Source organism: Grampus griseus, assembly GCF_964374135.1.
Source record: "Grampus griseus genome assembly, chromosome: 4".
NCBI classification, from domain to species: Eukaryota; Metazoa; Chordata; class Mammalia; order Artiodactyla; family Delphinidae; genus Grampus; species Grampus griseus.
Genome location: NC_138997.1, coordinates 67,092,028 through 67,116,330, shown reverse-complemented (window position 1 = coordinate 67,116,330; position 24,303 = coordinate 67,092,028).

Below are 24,303 nucleotides of genomic sequence, written 5' to 3'. Positions count from 1 at the left end.
CGCGCAGGCTCAGCGGCCATGGCTCACGCACCCAGCCACTCCGCGGCATGTGGGATCTTCCCGGACCGGGGCACAAACCCGTGTCCCCGCCACCGGCAGGCGGACTCTCAACCACTGCGCCACCAGGCAAGCCCGATTTTAAGTTTTTTACTGTTAGATCTTCAGTACCTGAAAAGGTACTTGGGAACCAAATAAGCGCTCAGTAATTATTAGCTGAATGTAAGTAATGTATAAGTAAGTAATATGCATGGTTCCCTTAGCTTAATTGATTAATAGCTCTTCTCATGGAGCATTCCACAGTGCTAATGTTCCGTGGAGCACTATTTAGGAAACTGTGTTAAGTATTAAACATGGTGTTTTATTTGAACTTGAGGGGAAGCTTACCAGTTTCTATTTTGCTTTGATTGTTGACTAGCTAAATGATGATATTGAATTAAGCCAGTTTTCTCCTGCGTCTGTTTACTTGTGTCCCAACTGCATCTAGAATATATTCCTTTAACTTTATCCAAACTCAACCTCTGTGTGTTTTACAGAAGAGATAACCCTCAAATATAGGTCTCCTATTCTTTTCTGCTTATCTTCAACATACTCACCAGGATTGGGTAATAGATTTCAACTTGTCATCCAACTAATAGATTCATTTGAGGCCAAGAAGAATTAAAGTGTTGCGGTAGTTTAAGTGGCTTAGTCAGGGCTCAGGTAGAGTGTCTTTGATAAGTCAAGATTGCCTAGGGTCAGGAAGGGTGAGTGACAATGAGTGACACACATCTTTCATGTTTGAATTACAAGGTAAGTTCCTGAGAGAAATTATTCACTTAAAAATAATCTATTTACTATCTAACATAAAACACTGTTAGTATATTGCCTATAATAGATACTCCATACATATTTGTTGTTTACATGATTATTCTGTGAATGCTAAAGAAACGTTTATTTGTATCCTGAGCATGAATCTCATCCCTCTGTTTCCTAGGCAAATTTTTCCTTTTTAAGAGTAAAAGATCATTAATTCCTAATATATTCTAGATAAATCTTTCTGTGGCACCCAAATGTCACCTATCTATATATCATGAAATAGAGTTCTACAAGTTATCATATGAGAGAAAAGCATCTCTTTTATCTGTATACCTTTCTTGTGCAAAATAAAAATAATTTATATTTTTTGGGGGGTAACAGTGTTATAATACTCCTCAAAATAATTTATAAAACACTGCTAACATCCAGTAGCGCAGTGTGAATTCTTGTTGAACTCAATAGGAGTCCACTTATCATTTTCCTAACTGATGAAATCATGCTGCTGACAGGAATAAGAAAAGATACAAGTGAAGAGTTTACAATGCCTAATTTTTAAAAGAAAGTTCCCACCAGGTTGCCTCATTCTCAAAACAAAAACACACTGTACCAAACAATACAGGTACATGATGATGTTTCACTATATTTCCAATAGTCAGTACTTGACCTCTAGGGTAGTGATTTGAAGCAAGTGAAAAGCACTCAATTTCAAAGCATTTACCAAACTTCAACATGAAATTAGACTTTTTTGTGTATGTGTATGTAATTGTTTCTTCTCTGGGTTCTCAGCCTGCTTGTTGTTTTTGATGTTTTTTTTTTAACAAAATCCATTTAACCAAGCATAGCCATATTTACAGACCTTGTTTCTATAGTCTCTGGGGGTTTAATTGTTCTTACCTCAAAAAAACAAATCATGCACCACCATCAATGAATGCCTGAAAAATGGTTGGTAATTATATTTTTACCATTTCTCCTTTTTATTAAGTTCATCAATCCATCAAATCTGTCAGCTTAGCCATTAGGAACCTGATCTAGAAGCTTTCATGTCTAGATAAGAAAATTCATGAGTGTGGTAGTATTTGGCCGGCAGCAGGGTATAGTGCAGGCCTAAATCAGGTGAGCTGTGAGAAGCATAAGGAATTTGATGTTAGTCATATCTGATAAAGCTAGCTTCAAATCCCAGCTTTGTTATTTATTACATGACTTAACTTCTTCAGTCTCAGTTTCTTTATCCATAAAATGGAGAGAAAGGTAGGTAGCTTATAGAATTGTTATTTCTAAAGGAATACTTGGCATATTAGAAGGAAATCTGTAGACAGATATAAGCCAATTACATTCTAATTTAAATAAATAGTTTGCCTTGTTTTAATATGCTACCATTTTTGTATCAAGTTATCAGTACCTCCTCCATGTTCTTTTCTAGTACTGTGATATGCAGAAATAAGCATAGAGAAGTCTACACATAAAGCATTACGGGAATGCTTGACTATTAGAATATCTTTGTTGCTTTCTAATAAATTCTTCACATATGCCATGAAAATGTTCTTTCACATATGTAAATCAAACTATGTCACCTACTTGCTCAGAATTATTCAGTGGTTCCCATTCATCCATGCTAAAGAATAAATTATATACTGACTGAAAATCTAACTACAAATTTCTACTCCTCTCTCATTTCAGCATCATATTCCAGCAACATTGCTTTCTTGATAAACTCATCTACCTCAAATTCAACTCTCATGAAGTCTCTTCTGACATACTAGGCAAATATAAGTTTTTCTTTTACACTCTTACTCCATTTAAAGCAATTAATATCTTGTAAACAAGCATCTATATGAGTGGATGAAATGTGACTCCAAGACCCAGTGATGGGATGGTCACAGATGCAACTTATGAGGGTTGCCTAATTTGCAAAACTAGGGCCAAATGGGTAAGCTTAGTAGAACCAACCTTGCTGCACTAATAACATCTAAGGGGGAATAACACCTTGGGTCTAGCTAGTTTACATACAGCTAATCATAAACTCCTAAATGCATGGGCCTTGTCTTTCATGGTTATATACTTAGCACCTGTAGGCAGACAATAAGATACGTCTCCACGCTTTTAAAACAGGAAATATTCAAAATACTGACCATACCAACCAAGTATTTGTGAGGAACACAGGGGAACTGGAATGCTCCCATACTGTCGATGGGAATGCATTTGAGTACAGTCATTCATTTTAGAATATGAAACCATATGTTCATGTAAAGGATTTTATGTACATGTTCATAGTAAGTTTATCTGTGAGAGGCAAACTGGAAACCACAAAACACCATCCTTTAACAGATGAATACCAGTGAAATAATGGTATATCCAAACCGTATATTTATCAGGAAAATAGTGAATTATTCACATCAGCAACTTAGATGATTCTCAAAGTAACTATGCCTGGAGATAAAAGAAGACAAGCACATTAAGTCTCCAATGATATAAAAGTCTAGAAAACACTAACTAATTAAATGGAGAGAAAAGTCAGTCAATAGTAATTTCCTGAAAGTCCTGGGAGAGATGTCAGAAGGTAGATATGGCAGTGATGGATGTTTGTTATGATGATGGTTCCATGGCTTTACAAGTATTAAAACTTACCAAGCTGTGCATTTTAGGTATGTTCTGTTCAGTGCATACCAACTATATAGCTAATTAAATTTCAATAGAAATTGACTTCACATAAAAATCTTAATCTCTTTGCTAAATCTCATTTTCAATAGAACTCTGGCAACCACACATTAACCCCATCACCTCTCCTTGCCCATGGGAGGGAATCTGTAGCAGTAGCAGTGAAGACTGGTGAGCAGTGAAAGGTATTTCCACTTAAGTTATCCAGGGAATCTGCCTGGGTCCTAAAATTCACATGCCTGAACTACACGATTTCCACTCTCATTCCCCATTGTTTTCACTGTGCAGCAATGGCCTTGAGATAAACTATTTGCAGATGCTACGTGATTCCTAAAACCTTTACATTATTCAGTCTGACACTGACTGGGGGCTCAGGAGGAGAGAAACAGCTCTGGAACTCCTGAGAATTTCTTCAAAAACCTTATCCTAAACAGTCACAGTCACTGGAACATTTGTGGATGAAACTTTAGAAAAGGCTCATCCCTTCTTGTTTGTCTCTCACTCCCGATTAATTCCATGAGTGTTTCTGTATGAAATATCGTTCCCACCTGATATGCAAAATACAGACCATACCAACCAAGTACTTGTGAGGAACAGGAACACACCTACCACTTTGTGCACATTATGGCACAGGGCTCTTTTCCGGCTGGACCTAGAGAATTTCTTCTCTTGAACAATACTGGGGGCATGATGTGACATCCCATGTGAAAAGGAGAACCATTCATGCTGCTCCAAAAATCACCGGTGGTTCTCACAACTGTCCTCATCTCAGGGTGACCTCAGGACCCACCAAAAATCCTGACATTCAGGACTCAACATTAGTCCCACAGAGCCCTGCAGTCTACCCTAGGTGGCCTTGGACAACAAATTGGACCGAAACTGGAGTGAAAACTATTCTCTTCCAGATGCTATTCTCACTGAGGTATACAAAGTTTGGAACACTCACAAAACCTGCACGTCATCATCCTGACAGTCCAATTTGGTTCTCAACACCAGTCTGACAGTGAACAAACCCCAAGATGAAAGGTGGCTTAAATAATAGTCTTTATTATGGTATAGAGCAGAGCAAACTGAGGCAGATATTCCCAAACAGAGTGACTTGGACCTAGAAAAACCTATCCTGAGCACGATATGAGACAATGCCATCAAAGAAGTTGAAGCTCTGTGAGCCACCAGCAGAACCCAGACTGGATTCCCATGGTCAAAGCTGCTTTGGTCCTGACAGGACCAAAAAAGAATGGCAACACCCAAGTGCTCAGGCTATTGATGCATTTCTAAGGGGATAAGAGGGCACAAAGGTCTACCTATCCTGATCATACTGAGGTGACTGGTGCCAAGTATGGGGATCTGCCACTTGGGAGAGGTAAGAAACGCACAGTGACATTAAGTCAGAAAGTACAGCATAGCTCCTTAAAAGCTTCCTACGAACCTGGTACTCATGGGCAATCTGCACACTAAGGCTGTTCAGATGTATGGCATTCAACTTCCAGCTGATGACTCCCTCACAGAGCCTATTGAGTATGATGTATTAACTAAGGAGACAGCTCATTCACTGCTCTCCTCGTCTCATTTGAAGGCCTTTCTCCAGTATGAACTTTCTGGTGATGAATGAGGTTAGACCTTCAGCTGAAAGCTTTCTTACATTCACTGCGCTCATAGTGTCTGTCTGGGCTGTTAAGTTTCTGGTGCTCAGTCAGAGCAGACCTTTGACAGAAAATGTTTCCACATTGACTGCACTGCTGAGGCCTTTCTGTGATGTGAAATTTGTGGCGTTGAGTAAGCTGGGTGCTTTGGCTAAAGAATTCTTCACATTTAGTGCACTCGTGGTTTTTCTCCATTGTGAACTCTGGTGCTTAATAAGAGTAGAGCTTTGGCTAAAACGTTTCCCACATTCACTACACTTATAAGCCTTTGCTCCAGTGTGAACTCACTGGTGTGAAATGAGACTAGAGTTTTGGCTAAAATGGTTCCCACATTCACTGCACTCATAAGTCTTTGCTACAGTGTGAATTCTCTGATGGACTTTAAGGTGGGAGCTTCGCCTAAATAACTTTCCACATTCACTACACTCATAAGGCCTTTCCCTGGTGTGAATTCTTCTATGTTTAATGAGACTGGAGATGTATCTAAAGACATTCCCACATTCACTGCACTCATAGGGCCTCTCCCCAGTGTGGATTCTCTGGTGCTGAACAAGCATGTGTTTACAGCTGAAGGCTCTCCTGCATTCTTCACATTCATAAGACCTTTATCCCATGTGGACTCTCTGGTGCTGAACAAGTTTGCTTTTAGTGGTGAAGGTTTTCCCACATTCACTGCACTCATAAGGCTTGACTCCATTGTGAATTCTCGGGTGCACAATAAGTTGAGAGCTTTGGCTAAAGAACTTCCCACATTCTCTACACTCATAAGGCCTTTCCCCTGTGTGAATTCTTCTATGAGTAATGAGGCTGGAGTTGCATCTAAAGACTTTACCACATTCACTGCACCCATAGACCTTTCTCCATTGTGGATTCTCTGGTGCTTAAATAGTATGGGTTTACAGGTGAAGGTTTTCCCACATTTGCAGCATTCATAAGGCCTCTCTCCAATGTGTACTCTGGTGCTGAGTCCAAGCCTGGACTTCTGGCAGAAGGCTTTCCCACATTCATGGCACTTATACTGCCTTTGTCCATTGTGAGAGGCCTCCGTACACTCGGTGTCCTTTTGTGGAGTGACCTGGTGCTGGAGAAGGCCAGAGGTACCAGGGAAATCCTTCCCAAACTCCTGGCATGTGAAAGATTTCTTGCATGCACGGACTGTGTGGCTCTTCATAAAGGTCTTACCCATGTCTCTTCTAAAGAGTTTCTCTTCACTGTGCTGGTGAAAGTTCACACCTGCCCCACACAGTTTCTGACCAGGGTTTGTGCCAAGGTCCTCAGCTAGATGCAAACCACCTTCTAAGTACAGGCAGAAACCTCTGCCAGGAATAGGACTGCAGGGTGGACAAGTCTGTCTTTGAAGTATTTATTGGTGGCACTTCTACAGAAACTTTCTGCTCAGAAAGTGTCTCCTCATCCTCTGCTCTATGCCAACACCCAGGTGAAAGACACAGGAGGGGGTGGAACACACAGAGGAGCTGGGGCCCACAACTCACTCCTCTGGGAATGGTTTTCACCAGGGCCTTGGCTGCTGGTGACACGTGTGCTGTGTGGAAAGGTGTGTCCAGGCACAGGAAAATCTGACTGTCACTGAGTAGCTATGTTCAAGGACTATTTTAAGGATAGGTGGGGAATTCATGACACGTTAATGTAGGCCAATATTGGAGAGCACATGAGAGTGAGGATGGAGAAGACCACTAAAGAGTGGAAGACAGACAGGTGAGGGATAATCCTGGGTTCGAATTCAGAGTTGAAATGACAGAATGAGCAAAGTATGAAGAATGGGTAGGAAAGATAGAAGTGAGGCACACAGTCACTGTCCTTGGCCCTAAAACATTGTGGGGCACAGGACATGTTCCTGATATGATCTGAACCCAGCCATGATACCACTTCTTCCTCCTGATGCCAATCACCAAGGCAGGTCCCACTTTGGGTCTCTCTAGCTGTGCCTGGAGTCATGTCCACTCTGTCACATACCCAGGGTTCACCTCCCAGCTCCAGTTGGAAAACAACATGGGACCTAAAAGGTGAAGGTCTCAGCCTTGGCAACCACAGCACAGCCGACAAGGAAGCAGTAATAGAGATGTGGTCACTGTCTAACCAATGACGCAACAAGTGGCAAAGGTCTCCAGGATCACATCACGGTACAGGAGTCTCTGGGCCTCATCAAGAAGCTTCCATTCCTCCTGGGAAAAAGTACACAGCCACGTCCTCAAAGGTCACAGAGCCTGGTGCAGGGTTCGTAAGTGGTTCTGCTGAATGTGGAACCTGAATCGGACCCATCAGTGCAGCCCTCCCAGCACAGTCTGTGGGCGAAGCAGGGGCCCAGGCCCGGTGGCCCCTGTCCCAGCCCCGAGACAGAGTCAGGGCGGATGGCACCCACACCGAGCCTCAGACCCCCCTCAGAGCAGCCAGCATAGCGCCCTCCTGGCTCCCTGACCTCACGCCGGCCCAGGGCTGCGAAGCTCACCACCGGTAAACACACCCGAGTTTACAAAACGTCGCCTACCGTCCACGCTGGAAAACCCTCCCACCTTGCTGATTTTTAATGTAAGTCCTATTTAAACGGACAAAATGGAAAAAAAAAACTCATATATACACACTCTGTATGTAATCAAAGAATTTTACGTGTAAACAAGTAGTTGATGAAAGTATAGCTCATGGTCTCAATGACACTTTGCTACAGAGTGAGAACTGTAAGGCCCATCATCTCTAAGACTGCATTCCCAATGTGTTAATAGAATAAGGTTCAGTAGAACACGGACTTGAAACCCTAATGACCTGGAAATGTGGTTTCAAAAGAATTTTCCTCCATCCATTTAATAGAATAAACTTTGGATTTCCAATGGATCAAATAGCAGATCTCTTTCAATTTTTGTTTCCTTCCCTGATATCAAGGTCCTTACAAGTGTGTGTGTGTGTGTGTGTGTGTGTGTGTGTGTGTGTGTGTGTGTGGTTACTAGGTATATTTCAGGAGGTCCTCTCTGGCCTGCTCATATTTGTATGTTTCTTTCTCTAGAGTGTCCCAAATAAATACTATGGGCAGGGCAGGTACATACGCTTGTCTGGAATGCCTTGAGCTATGTGGAGGTGATGGCTTTGGTTTGTATTGTGGTTAAGGGATAGGGCTGAAGGGAACATTCTCACGTGTGGATGAGGGTTTGCATGGTTTGATCTTACCTCTGGGTGCCACAGGAAGGAACACCAGACTTCCTTACACAGGGCAAGAAGGGATAAAGGAGGGGTGGGTCCTGAAAGCTGTCAGAAGCCAAACATCAAAAATGGAGTCAGACTCTTTAGGACACGAGTTGATCATTTAATGAAACTTTTGATTTGCAGTGTTTCCTCAGATTGTCCACCAATGATTTTTCTCCTTTTCTTTCTGCTTTTCCAAACTCAAAAAGCATCTGATAAAAGATAATGATATGCTTCTCTCTCAATTTCTGTCCATATTGCATATAAGAATGAAATCAGTTTCCCAAATCTTAGTTACAATTGTCTGTTCAGTGTTTTTCTTCACCACTCAATTATAAGCTCCCAGGAATGGCATTTGGTTTTTGTACCACTGTCATATGGTTGGTATCCAAAAAGATCCATTAGATGAGTTATGGATATAGCATATCTTAGTTACTCACTACATGGAAAAGTTCCTAAGTGAATTTGACTCGAGAATGAAGAATACTCTCTTAAAAATCAAAAGCACAATGCAATAACAAAACAAAACACACAGTTTTGCTCTTTATATCCTATGTTGTCTTTGGCAAGGCATTTAAAATCCTCAAACCTCATTTTCCTAACCTGCAAAATGAGGAAGTACTTTCTCTGAAAACCTGTGAACATTTTTTTCCAAGATTTTGTCTCTGGAGGGAATCCAAATGATAAATTATTGCTTAAATATTAATAGAACTTTGTCATTCCTTCACCTGAATAGTCATTTTCTATTGATAAGTAATGATAACAACCTGAGGGTTTTAAGCTCAAAGGGTGGATATACAATACATTGTAAGAGGGGAGTAGAATGGCACTCCACCTAAAATTGAGTTCCATCCACTTAAATGAGAGGTCCTCTGTGCCCTCTTAAATGGTGCTTCAATATCATCACTTATGCACATCAACAAACATCACAGAATAATTAGGGAGAGTAGAAATCATTATAATGTCAGCCCTTCCTATTATAGAACTGTAACCACTCAATATGGAACTGCCTAAAGCAATTGCTGAATGCAGTACATGCAACTGTATCTTCTTCGGAGGCCACAGAACCATCTTACTGTAGCCTGCAGGTTTCACACAAGGCCCTTTCCTCAATTAGGATTTAATCACCCTGGAGAGCAGCTGAGAATTTCAATCATTTTTTTTTCCAAGTTCCCATCAATCTTGTCTATTGAAGTAACTTGATTTTTTTTCTTCCTCTACAAGAATGCTAAATCTTCTTGGTGGAGGAAAATGATGGGGGGAAATAAAGTGAAAGAAACTAATTTTTATGGGATATGTAAATGAAACTCCTAAATAATTGTTTTAAACCACTCCATTATACCTATACCTTAATACCTTGGGGACAGGAAGGAGTCCCTTTAAGGGCCACATTTCTTATTACTTACGGCAGCAATTTGGACCAAATTTGCCATTAAGGTCTGAAGTCAACACATACTATGGTTAAGAGCTAGGGATTTAGAGACACATGGCTCTGGTTTCAAATCCCAGCTCCACCACTTATGAACCACATAACGTATATTTACTTACCATCCTTGAGACTCAATTTCCTTATACCTAAGAATGGAAAGTAATAGTAGCTACTTCAGATGAAGACTGAAAGTTAAATGCAGGCAATGATCTCAAGTACCTAGAACAGTTCCTGGCACATAATAATATTTTAAAATGGTAGCTATCTTTTTTGTGAATTTTTGAATTTTATTTTATTTTTTATACAGCAGGTTCTTATTAGTTATCTATTTTATACATATCAGTGTATACATGTCAATCCCAATCTCCCAATTCATCACATCACCACCACCACCACCACCACCACCTCCACTTTCCCCCCTTGGTGTCCATATGTTTGTGCTCTACTTCTGTGTCTCAGTTTCTGCCCTGCAAATCAGTTCATCTGTACCATTTTTTCTAGGTTCCACGTATATGCGTTAATATATGATGTTTGTTTTTCTCTTTCTCACTTCACTCTGTATGACAGTCTCTAGATCTATCCACATCCCCGCAAATGACCCAATTTCATTCCTTTTTATGGCTGGGTAATATTCCATTGTATATGTGTACCACATCTTTATCCATTCATCTGTTGATGGGCATTTAGGTTGCTTCCATGACCTGACTGTTGTAAATATTGCTGCAGTGAACATTGGGGTGCATGTGTCTTTTTGAATTATGGTTTTCTGTGGGTATATGTCCAGTAGTGGGATTGCTGGTTCATATGGTAATTCTATTTTTAGTTTTTTAAGGAACCTCCATACTGTTCTCCATAGTGGCTGTGTCAATTTACATTCCCACCTACAGTCCAAGAGGGTTCCCTTTTCTCCACACCCTCTCCAGCTCTGATGATTCCCATTCTGACTGGTGTGAGGTAATATCTCATTGTAGTTTTGATTTGCATTTCTCTAATAATTAGTGATGTTGAGCAGCTTTTCATGTGCTTCTTGGCCATCTGTATGTCTTCTTTGGAGAAATATCTATTTAGGTCTTCTGCCCATTTTTGGATTTGGTTGTTTTTTTGTTATTGAGCTGCATGAGCTGTTTATGTATTTTGGAGATTAATCCTTTGTCTGTTGATTTGTTTGCAAATATTTTCTCCCATTCTGAGGTTTGTCTTTTCATCTTGTTTGTAGTTTCCTTTGCTTTGAAAAAAGCTTTAAGTTTCCTTAGGTCAAATTTGCTTATTTTGGTTTTTATTTCCATTACTCTAGGAGGCAGATCAAAAAACATCTTGCTGTGATTTATGACAAAGAGTGTTCTTCCTATGTTTTCCTCTAAGGGTTTTTTAGTGTCCAGTCTTACATTTAGGTCTCGAATCCATTTTGAGTTTTTTGTGAATGGGGTTAAGGAGTGTTCTAATTTCATTATTTTACATGTACCTGTCCAGTTTTCCCAGCACCACTTATTGAAGAGACTGTCTTTTCTCCATTGTATATCCTTGTCTCCTTTGTCATAGATTAGTTGACCATAGGTGCGTGGGTTTATCTCTGAGCTTTCTATCTTGTTCCATTGATCTATATTTCTGTTTTTCTGCCAGTACCATATTGTCTTGATTACTGTAGCTTTGTAGTATAGTCTGAAGTCAGGGAGTCTGATTCCTCCAGCTTTTTTTCCCTCAAGACTGCTTTGGCTATCCAGGGTCTTCTTTATCTCCATACAAATTTTAAGATTTTTTGTTCTAATTCTGTAAAAAATGCCACTGGTAATTTGATAGGGATTGCATTGAATCTGTAGATTGCTTTGGATAGTATAGTCATTTTCACAATATTTATTCTTCCAGTCCAAGAACATGGTATATCTCTCCATCTATTGGTATCATCTTTAATTTCTTTCATCAGTGTCTTATAGTTTTCTGCATACAGATCTTTTGTCTCCCTAGGTAGGGGTATTCCTAGGTATTTTATTGTTTTTGTTGCAATGGTAAATGGGAGTTTTTCCTTAATTTCTCTTTCAGACTTTTCATCATTAGTATATAGGAATGCAAGAGATTTCTGTGCATTAATTTTGTATCCTGCAACTTTACCAAATTCATTGATTATCTCTGGTAGTTTTCTGGTGGCAGCTTTAGGATCCTCTATGTATAGTATCTTGTCATCTGTAAACAGTGACAGTTTTACTTCTTCTTTTCCGATTTGGATTCTTTTTATTTCTTTTTCTTCTCTAATTGCTGTGGCTAAAACTTCCAAAACTATGTTGAATAATAGTGGTGAGAGTGGGCAACTTTGTCTTATTCATGATCTTAGAGGAAAAGCTTTCAGTTTTTCACCATTGAGAATGATGTTTGCTGTAGGTTTGTCATATATGGCCTTTATTATGTTGAGGTAGGTTCCCTCTATGCCTACTTTCTGGAGAGTTTTTATCATACATGGGTGTTGAATTTTGTCAAAAGCTTTTTCTGCATGTATTGAGATGATCGTATGGATTTTATTCTTCAATTTGTTAATATCGTGTATCACATTGATTGATGTGCATATATTGAAGAATCCTTGCATCCCTGGGATAAATCCCACTTGATCATGATATATGATCCTTTTAATGTGTTGTTGGATTCTGTTTGCTCTTATTTTGTTGAGGATTTTTGCATATATGTTCACCAGTGATATTGGTCTGTAATTTTCTTTTTTTGTAGTCTCTCTGTCTGATTTTCGTATCAGGGTGATGGTGGCCTCATAGAATGAGTTTGGGAGTGTTCCTTCCTCTGCAATTTTTTGGAAGAATTTGAGAAAGGTGGGTGTTAGCTCTTCTCTAAATGTTTGATAGAATTCACCTGTGAAGCCATCTGGTCCTGGACTTTTGTTTGTTGGAAGATTTTTAATCACAGTTTCAATTTCATTACTTGTGATTGGTCTGTTCATATTTTCTATTTCTTCCTGGTTCAGTCTTGGAAGGTTATACCTTTCTAAGAACTTGCCCATTTTTTCCAGGTTGTCCATTATGTTGGCGTAGAATTGCTTGTTGTAGTCTCTTATGATGCTTTGTATTTCTACGGTGTCCATTGTAACTTCTCTTTTATAATTTCTAATTTTATTAATTGCATCCTCTCCCACTTTTTCTTGATGAGTCTGGCTAAAGGTTTATCAATTTTGTTTATCTCCTCAAAGAACCAGCTTTTAGTTTTATTGATCTTTGCTGTTGCTTTCTTTGTTTCTACTTCATTTATTTCTGCTCTGATCTTTATGATTTCTTTCCTTCTACTGACTTCAGGTTTTGTTTGTTCTTCTTTCTCTAGTTCCTTTAGGTGGAAGGTTAGATTGTTTATTTGAGATTTTTCTTGTTTTGTGAAGTAGGCTTGTATTGCTATAAACTTCTCTCTTAGAACTGCTTTTGCTGCATCCCATATGTTTTGGATTGTTATGTTTTTGTTGTAATTTGTCTCTAGGTATTTTTTGATTTCCTCTTTGATTTCTTCAGTGATCTGTTGCTTATTTAGTAACGTATTCTTTAGCCTCCATTTGTTTCTGTTTCTTACATTTTTTCACTATAATTAATTTCTAATTTCATAACATTGTGGTAGGAAAAGATGCTTGATATGATTTCAATTTTCTTAAATTTACCAAGGCTTGATTTTTGACTCAAGATGTGATCTATCCTGGAGAATGTTCCCTGAGCACTGTAGAAGAAAGTGTAATCTGCTGTTTTTTGGATGGAATGTCCTGTAATATCAATTAAATCTATCTGGTCTATTGTGTCATTTAAAGTTTGTGTTTTCTTATTAATTTTCTGTCTGGATGATCTGTCCATTGGTGTAAGTGAGGTGTTAAAGTCCCCCACTATTATTGTGTTACTGTCGATTTCCTGTTTTATAGCTGTTAGCATTTGCCTTATGTATTAAGGTGCTCCTATGTTGGGTGCATATATATTTATAACTGTTATATCTTCTTTGTGGATTGATCTCTTGATCATTACATAGTGTCCTTCCTTGTCTCTTGTAACATTCTTTATATGAAAGTCTATTTTATCTGATATGAGTATTGTTACTCCAGCTTTCTTTTGATTTCCATTTGCATGGAATATCTTTTTCCATCCCCTCATTTTCAGTCTGTATGTGTCCCTAGGTCTGAAGTGGGTCTCTTGTATACAGCATATATATGGGTCTTGTTTTTGTATACATTCAGCGAGCCTGTGTCTTTTGGTTGGAACATGTAATCCATTCATGTTTATGGTAATTATCGATATGTATGTTCCTGTTATCATTTTCTTAATTGTTATTGGTTTGTTTTTGTAGTTCCTTTTTTTCTCTTGTGTTTCCCACTTAGAGAAGCTCCTTTAGCCTTTGTTGTAGTGCTGGTTTGGTGGTGCTGTTTTCTCTTAGCTTTTGCTTGTCTGTAAAGCTTTTGATTTCTCTGTCCAATCAGAATGAGATCCTTGCCGGGTAGAGTAATCTTGGTTGTAGGTTATTCCCTTTCATCACTTTAAATATATCGTACCACTCCCTTCTGGCTTGTAGAGCTTCTGCTGAGAAATCAGCTGTTAACCTCATGGGAGTTCCCTTGTCTGTTATTTGTTGTTTTTCCCTAGTTGCTTTCAATAATTTTTCTTTGTCTTTAATTTTTGTCAGTTTGATTACTGTGTGTCTCGGCATGTTTCTCCTTGGGTTTATCCTGCCTGGGATACTCTCCATTTCCTGGACTTGTGTGGCTATTTCCTTTCCCATGTTAGGGAAGTTTTTGTCTATAATCTCTTCAAATATTTTCTTGGATCCTTTCTCTCTCTCTTCTCCTTCTGGGACCCCTATAATATGAATGTTGTTGAGTTTAATATTGTCCCAGAGGTCTCTTAGGCTGTCTTCATTTCTTTTCATTCTTTTTTCTTTATTCCGTTCCATGGCAGTGAATTCCACCATTTTGTCTTCCAGGTCACCTACCTGTTCTTCTGCCTCAGTTATTCTGCTATTGCTTCCTTCTCGTGTATTTTTTCCATTTCAGTTATTGTATTGTTCATCTCTGTTTGTTTGATTCTTCTAGGTCTTTGTTAAACATTTCTTGCATCTTCTTGATCTTTGCCTCCATTCTTTTTCCAAAGTCCTGGATCAACTTCACTATCATTATTCTGAATTCTTTTTCTGGAAGGTTGCTTATCTCCACTTCATTTAGTTGTTTTTCTGGCATTTTATCTTGTTCCTTCATCTGGTACAAAGTCCTCTTCCTTTTCATTTTGTCTTTCTCTGAAGGTGGTTTTCCTTCCACAGGCTGCCGAATTGTATTTCTTCTTGCTTTTGCTGTCTGCCCTCTGGTGGATAAGGCTATCTAAGAGGCTTGTGATGGGAGGGACTTGTGGTGGGTAGAGCTGGGTGTTGCTCTGGTGGGCAGAGCTCAGTAAAACTTTAACCTGCTTGTCTGCTGGTGTGTGGGGCTGGGTTCCCTCCATGTTGGTTGTTTGGCCTGAGGCGATCTAGCACTGGAGCCTACCTGGCTCTTTGGTGGGTCTAATGGCGGACTCTGGGAGGGCTCACACCAAGGAGTACTTCCCAGAACTTCTGCTGCCAGTGTCCTTGTCCCCATGGTGAGCCACAGCCACCCCCTGCCTCTGTAGGAGACCCTCCAACACTAGCAGGTAGGTCTGGTTCAGTCTCCTATGGGGTCACTGCTCCTTCCCCTGGGTCCTGATGTGCACACTACTTTGTGTGTGCCCTCCAAGAGTGGAGTCTCTGTTTCCCCGAGTCCTGCAGTCAAATCCCACTAGCCTTCAAAGTCTGATTCTCTAGGAATTCCTCCTCCTGTTGCCAGACCCCCAGGTTGGGAAGCCTGACACGGGGCTGAGAACCTTCACTCTAGTGGATGGACTTCTCTGGTATAAGTGTTCTCCAGTTTGTGAGTCACCCACCCAGCCATTATGTGATTTGATTTTATTGTGACTGCACCCCTCCTACCATCTCATTGCAGGTTCTCCTTTGTCTTTGGATGTGGGGTATCTTTTTGGTGAGTTCCAGTGTCTTCCTTTCAATGATTGTTCAGCAGTTAGTTGTGATTCTGGTGCTCTTGCAAGCGGGAGTGAGCACACATCCTTCTATTCCGCCATCCTGAACCAATCTCCCAAGTTCATGCTTTTAAAGTGTACAATTAAGTGATTTTTAGAGTATTCACAGAATTGCACATCTGTCACCACTTGGTAGCTATCTTTTTTATTTCTTATTCTCTATTACACTTGACACACCTATCTTCAGTCCCTCATGAGGTCAAATGAAATAAGATGGATTTTCTGAAGATTATCTTCATGGGGGTATCTAGAATTAGTCATCATTCATTTTTTGAAATCATAGAGTTTAGAGAGCTACAAAGGGAGGCCAAAGTGAGGAGAAACATTGTTTATCTTTGCTTTAATTTTAATCTTTGAATATTTGAAGATTAAATTTTAACTGATTATTAAATGTATTTATTGGCATATAATGGTTAGTCATTCACTATCATTGAATCAAAACATCCTTTCCATTTAAAAAAAATTAATTATTTGAGATTTCTATAGGAAAATAATATGAGTTGATGTTTTTAAAATAAACTGTCAATACAGTATCTTTTAACCTTAAATTAAGGCTACAAGTACTCTTAGGCAATTATTTTTGGTTCTAGACATCTATTTGCCTTGAAATTATGTGTTTTTATATCGTCCTTTACCTCTTCATTCTGAACTTGTCAAGGTTGGGAAGCCCATGCTTTATCTTAAGACCTCAAACAAAAGCCATAATAGATGCTAATCACCCTTTATTGAATGAAGAAACAAACACATGGGTGAATGAAGAGACAAACACATGGGTGAATGAACACCCTCTGCTATCAGGACAATTTAGAACTTTACCCTTGTATTCAAAGGATCCTGGATCCGCCTAATTTTAAAGGCCATCAGAGAAGAACATTTCACAAAATTTTCTGACTTTGTGTTTAATTCTATATCTATCAAGAAATTTTTTTCTTCTCTAGTTGTAACTGCACATACTTTCAGGACACTTTTTTGAACTTTAGCCTTAGTGTAGGACCACAGAACCCATCCTTGGTAATATAACCCATCCTGGGTAATACATAGTTCACATATATTGAGGAGTATTGTCTTTTACTCTCCAACCAAATAGTCATATCACCCATATCACCCATTTTTCTCAACACCGTTTTTCTCATCTCCTCAAGCTATAATAGTAATAATAATTATTATAATTATAAATATGTAATAATTAACATATGCTAGGCACTCTTCAAGCACTTTGCATGTATCAAATAATTGAATCTTCACAACACTCATATGAGAGGTATTATTGCTATCCACGTTTGACATATGGGAAAATTGGGGCAGAGAACACTTAATGATTTGCAAAAGGTCACATAGCTAATAGGTAGCACACCAGGATATAAACCCAGGATGTCTGCTCTTGTCCATTGAGCCTCCAAATTACTTTAGCCAGAGCGAAAACTTCTCTCTCCAGCTTATCATTTCTTTGGGGTTCAATTGTGTGGTACAGGTGCTGTCTATGATAATGCCAAGTCACACATGGTATCCTTCATTTTGTGAAGGATAGAGTGAAAAAGATATGAGGACTCCTGGTATTGGCCAAGAAGAGATTAATTGCCATTAGAATAGCAAACTCCTTTGCTATTTGAGATCAAACTCCTTTGATACAACCAGAAAACTGGACTAATATATGAAACAACTGTTTTTCAACATTAGGCAATAGGCAATGATCTACACAAAAGGGGTAAAAAATGAGGTTAATCTATGATTGCTTCACCTTCATATCCAAAAGCAGTTTCCAGACTGCTACAGAGAGAGGTGAAGAGGGGGCAAGATCCTAAACACAGCCTAGCAGTCACCCTGAATTGAGAACATAGAAATCAGAGTGACAAGAAGGCAGGGTGGCTAGAATATGTAGGGCGGAAAGAGACCTGCAGATTTGCAGAGAAGTGACGATGCTCTAGTCTCTGGCTGTGTACTTAGTTGGACATCTATGAGATAATGTGGTGGTGGGGAAAAAAAAACACTAGAAAATAGTAGCTGAACAATTTCCAGCACTTACTCTGATATAAAAATAGTTTGAGTTTCCACTAGAGTAGGGGGAAGTGGCCCAGGAAAGCACTGCATGTCTTGGTAGGTAGGAGGTCTTTTAGAGAAAAGGGTATTTTTGTGCTCACTATATCACCTATACTTAAATAGAAACATTCAAATGGAGTGATCCAAAGTCCTCTTTGGTGTCTCTCTGTTGGGAAAAGCAGAGAATTAGCTCACTTAGTTTTGGATGGTTGTTAATACATTTAACACTAGAGCTAAGAATTTAATCTCATAGAATCCTCACATAAGGGGAGAAGACCTAACAGATTTCCTTTTAGTACTTAGAGCCCACTGGGCAAGGAGAGTAACCATTGGTGTTAGATAATTGATTATTGCATTCTGCACTTTGGAACGTTTAAATCAGAAATTAAGAGACTCCAATGTTGAGGAAATAATAGAAGAGAATGGGGAAAAAAAGAAGAACAGAATGGGAAAATGGAAATAAAATAGTTGGTGCCTTTTGATATTAGAAAGTAGACATATGCTCTGCTTATAGCATGTCTGCACAAATTCTTATTGTTTTAGCTACAAAAAGCATCTGATATTCTAGGCCTTCTTGGTGATGAATCAGACAGTTGTAATGAAAGAACTAGACATAGTTTACAAACACATTTTTACTCATTTATATATCTTTGGACCCAGTATTGTTTGATATTTCTTACAGTTAGAGTGAGAAGAAACATGTAGATAATTGTTAACGGCAAATAATCTTTTGATTTAGATTTCCAAATTTTAGGGTACAGCCAGCTGATTCAGTGCAAATGTGGGAGTATTAAATTTACGATCAGTATTTCAGAGAGAATGATGACCAATATCAGGCTGTGACTTATCAAAAGATCATTTAACCTCCTGGCTCGATAGTTGTCACTAGCTAGGTCAGGTTAATAATGAATCCTTTACCAACTATATTAGTTTTCTGTTACTGAATAACAAATATAATAAGCTTAGCAGCTTAAAACAGCACACATTTTATTATTTCACATTTTCTGTGGGTTGGGAGTTGGGAATCTAGTGACAGAGTAGCTGAGATGTCTGCTCAGGCTCTTAGAAATATATATGGAATTTAAGAAAAAAAAAATGTCATGAAGAACCTAGGGGTAAGACAGGAATAAAGACACAGACCTACTAGAGAATGGACTTGAGGATGTGGGGAGGGGGAAGGGTAAGCTGTGACAAAGCGAGAGGGTGGCATGGACACATATACACTATCAAACGTAAAATAAATAGCTAGTGGGAAGCAGCCGCATAGCACAGGGAGATCAGCTCGGTGCTTTGTGACCACCTAGAGGGGTGGCATAGGGAGGGTGGGAGGGAGGGAGACGCAAGAGGGAAGAGATATGGGAACATATGTATATGTATAACTGATTCACTTTGTTATAAAACAGAAACTAACACACCATTGTAAAGCTATTATACTTCAATAAAGATGTAAAAAAAAAAAAATTAAAAAAAAAAGATGTGACCAGACTGCACTCCTATCTGAGATGAGGAAGAATCCATTTCTAAGCTCACAAAGGCTGTTGACAGAATTCCTTTTCTTGTGACTATATACCACAAGACCTGGCTTCTTGCTAGCTGTCTGTTGGAGGCTGTGCTCAGCTCCTAGAAGTTGCTCACAATTCATAGAGGCCACCCACAGTTCCTTGCCAAGTGTCTTTTCCAACATGGCTCCTTACTTCATCAAGCCTACAAGTAGAGTCTTTTGAGAGAGTCTGTTAGCAAGACAGAGCCTTGTAGATAGTAACACAATCGTAGAAGTAGCATCTCATCACCTTTGCCATGTTCTGTTGGCTAGGAAGGAGTGACAGGCCCCACCCATGAGCAGGGAGTAAAGGTTATACAAGGATGTGTATACTAGGAAACAAAGATCACAGGCAGCTGCCCTGGAGTCTGTCTGCCACACCAGCTAATGTGATAGCGTTGTCACAGTGAGATAAGAGTCATGTGGCATGGATGTATCTCCTTTTGAATTTCACCTGTCATCTAATTTTCTTTACTCTTGTTATTGAATATAAACGCTGAAACCATTCTGATGAATAGTGTCAAAGTTAGAAAAATCCAGAAGGACTAAAATGAGCTCTGTCATTGAGATGTTTTATGTTTGGGTTGCATTTTACACTTTTTAGAGCATTTATATATTTCTTCACCTTGTTTTTTTGCAAGGAAAATAAATAGTTTCATAAAAGATCTGTAGCTAGAATATAGTCCTGTCCATCTTTAATTGAATATTCCTTCCAGTGAATTTCACTAACTGAAAATATTAAGGAAGTTTTCTTCTCTTCTGTTCATTACTCAGCAATTATGAAGCTGGGTAGTTGCCTACAGAATGTGACTGAGAATTCCACATGAGTATAGAATCAAACTTTATTTTGATTCCAAAATAAAAATTTGAAAATAGTAATAAAAAAGTAAGATATGATTTCTCCAAATGAGACTTTTTTTTGTTTTTGAACAGAGTGAATACAGCATTGAGGTGATTAAGCTATCCTCTGTGATCATGATAAAACACAGTATTTCTACACATATTCTATCTTATAGTTTCTACGTTTTCTTATTATAAAAATAAGACTTCTAATATTGTTAAATAAAGTTCTATCAAAACAGATAAAAAGCCTGTTCTTTCCTATGTAAATTTCCACATTTAATGTAACTTTTTTTGTTTGTTTCTTCTATAATTTTCTCTAGGCACTGAAAAGAGACCAATAATTTGCATTCCATTCCTCTTTACCAAAGGAAAACAGTGTGCATACTGCCTAGTTTGAAAAAACTTTAAATTATTGTATATATTAATACTGAGTTCTGCAAGAAAAACAGTTCTTTTCTTATCATTAACTCCAATGGGCTGAATCTAATTTCTCAGCCATACTGGGCATTCATATATATATGTATATTAATTTTCAGATATCAAAAATGTGAAAAGTAAAATAGAACAAATGTGCTTTGAGAACTTGCAAAGGAGAAGCCATAAAAAGCATCCAACTTGTCACAATTCTCTTTGATTCTCTTTTTCTTTTTTTGGCTGCACAGCATGTGGGATCTTAGTTCCCAAGCAAGGATCGAACCCGTGCACCCTGCAGTGGAAGCACGGAGTCCTAACCACTAGACCACCAGGGAATTCTCTTTGATTCTAAAGCTCATTTACTTTTCCCTAGGGCTCAACTGCCATAAGCACCATTGTGCTTTGCTGCCTCCCTAAGGAGCATATTTCAGTGAGTGGTTCATTTATTGCCTTACTTGTAAGTAGAGGAAATATTGCCAGGTAGAATACCAAGGAATTTTATTGTATCATACAGACTGGAAGCGTATTGGTGAAATATTATAAGACAGTGTATAGTAAGTGCATGACTTGTTCTTGAACCAATATAATGAGACTCAAAATGTCAACTTGTGTGAGTGACAATTGTTTGAATCTGGAATGAAATGTTCTCTCCATTTCGGTCTCACTTGGTTGCTCTCTATTAGGAAGTGCTGGAGGAATCCAGCAGTATGACTAAGAAGACTGTCAAAAGGAATGTCTTTAGAGGAAGCCCACGCTATTATTTAGGTTGATACGATAAAATCACAGCCATTAGGGACAAAGCAACGAAAGAGTTAACTGCAAAAGGTACTACATAAAGGGCAGAGACAGGAAGATGTTTTCCTGGCTACTTCTATCTAAATTCAAAGACTCTATAATTGATATACACTTGGAAAAGTGATCATGGGACATTTTCTAATAATGACATAATTCTAATTCATCATGGCTGATCATCCATCAAAGCTTTGTTTGTGAGGCTTTGACTGATAGAATGAGAAGAAAGAAATCATTCCCTATTTTAGTCAGAGAGCGAAGGGACTGATGCACTTTAAAAATTGCACTCTGCTTTCAAGATAAAAATAAATAATCAAATGGACACTATCAAGTAAATGGCTAATTGTAACAGATCCTTGTCTTGTGATAGCGATTAATACTGCCATGAAAACAAACACACATAAACACTGCCATTAGATGACAAGAGTTATCCTTTTGTGTTGAATCCCTCTTAACTGATGGGCCTAGGCACTGATGAGAGTTTCAAGAGTGTCCCAGGGGTGCCTGGATGTGGGTCACTGGAGGGCAAAGGACACATCCATAACCATGGGAGGCAGGGTAGTTCCTTCAAATAGTCTTTTGAACAAAGTTATTGCCAAGAGCTAAGATGGGGAGATAAGAGGGTAGAAGAAGCAAGTAAGTCAAGAGAAAAGTTGTCTGGGCTAATTCTGGGCATGGGGATATGCAATAGGTGAGGGGCAATATCCATGTGCAGGAAAGTTTCATTTAAGGTGAATAGGATGAAATGGATAGTGTATACATATTTATGGACTCCGTATTATGACTTGGAGGAAAGCAGCAAACATATATATTCCAGAGAAAGGCTAACTCCATGGAACAAATATATCCACCTAAGGAGAAGTTGAAACAATTACTCATGACATATAGTCATTCTTGTTGAACAATTTTAGAGTAAGTGGACACTGTAACTGGAATTGATATGTAAACACTGTGATTCATAGATTCATACAGACATTTTTCTACTTCATTTTATTTAGAATTATATTATCAGACACAAAATGAGAAATACATTTAAAAATAACAACATTTTAACAGGTTGTTAAAGTAGAACATTTGATTGAGTCAACAAAATCAAATAAAGATGATATTACAAAATGAAGAGCCAGAACGAAATGCAAAAATATTAAGGAAATATTTGAAAATCAATTATATTATCCCTTGCCAAAATTGGTATTATAAAGTGTCAGATTATTGGAGATTGAGAAAGAATTTCTTTGGAAAGCCTCCACCATTGGCCCCTCCTTTTTTTTTTTTTTTTGCGGTATGCGGGCCTCTCACTGCTGTGGCCTCTCCCGTTGCGGAGCACAGGCTCCGGACGTGCAGGCTCAGCGACCATGGCTCACGGGCCCAGCCGCTCCGCAGCATGTGGGATCCTCCCAGACCGGGGCACGAACCTGTGTCCCCTGCATCGGCAGGCGGACTCTCAACTACTGCGCCACCAGGGAAGCCCTGACCCCTCCTTTAATCCAAGTATAGAGGGAGAACATGACACACGCCCTGTGCATTGGAGGAGCAGGAATAGAGGATACCATGGATTAGTGTCTGCATCCACCTGAGATACCTAAATGGTCAGGGCTGAAGTGACTCTGTGAGGATGGGCCTACATTCCCTGAGCATGTGAGGGCTAAAGACGAGTGACTGCGTCACTTGAACATGATATGGACAATGGTGAGATCAAACTTGAGTAAAATCATTTCAGGTCCTGACCAAGTGGGTTGCTTAGAGGAGCAAACAGACGCAGCACAAAAAAGTTGGACATGAATTGCCGGACTCTGATGGGCTGAGGAAGAAGGAAGTGATAAGGTGAGTGCACGGTCTAAATCAAAAATACTCCAGGTGAGAGGTTGGTAGCAACTAGGGCAGGACCAACCAATGTGCTGTGCAAGAAAAAGCCAGGACCAGAGAATACAGAACCAGCTATGACAGTAACAAGTACAAATGTTCGCCTCTCTAATTAACATCTCTCCCTCCTTATGCTTCAGCTTTGGAGGATTCAGAAACCATGGTTAGCAATATAGTGGAGGAACACAGGGAGAAAACAGTAAGCTGAATATGCCTTCTTACTTGGCTCATTTATTTTTCTATCTTCTGTGGGCCCTAGCAGGGAGCAAAGTAGCTATAACTTTGAAGGAAAGTGGGATCTTGGATTATTATATTAGTCTGGATATGCTAAGAAGTGAATCAAATCTATGCATTTGTTGCTTTAAGGAAACTTTGTATTGTCTAAATTTTGAGCACTAAGCAACTATTACCCAGGATAGGAAAAGCAAGCTTTTCCAAACAAAGGTAAAAGGCCAGGAAAGAAGAAAAAAGAAAATGTTGCTTTGGGATTGGATTCCATTAGTCTTGCTTGTTCAGTGTTCTGGTTGTGTTATATGTTGGATCCATTCAGGATTTTTTTTTTTTAACAATCTATGCACATTATTACAGTTGCAGGCTGGATGTGCATCAAAAATCCTTAGACATAAAAATGAAGCCAGGACTTCACAGAAAAATTAAATGAAGATCAGAGTTTTAGTATTATAGGCATTCTAACTTTCTGAGTCTCACTGTGTTTGACAATTTGGAGTAAGATGGCTCTTATTATCTGAGTCATCACATGGGTCATGACAGTGCCTGAGTTTTTATCCAAGAGCAGGCGAAGAGCTTACCACACGAAATGAATTTGAAAAGACAGTGGGAGATAAAACAGTCTCTTTGTGATTATCCGCCATGTGTCATGATTGTAGGGCCTACCAGTCAAAACAAGGAGAAAAATAACGACAACAAACAAACTCATCTCACGAGAAACTGAGTTTCTATTCAGCACATGATTTAGGCTCTTGAAAGTTTATGATCTCCATTTCTGTAAGAACTTGAATGAATCCCTTGATGCTAAATTAC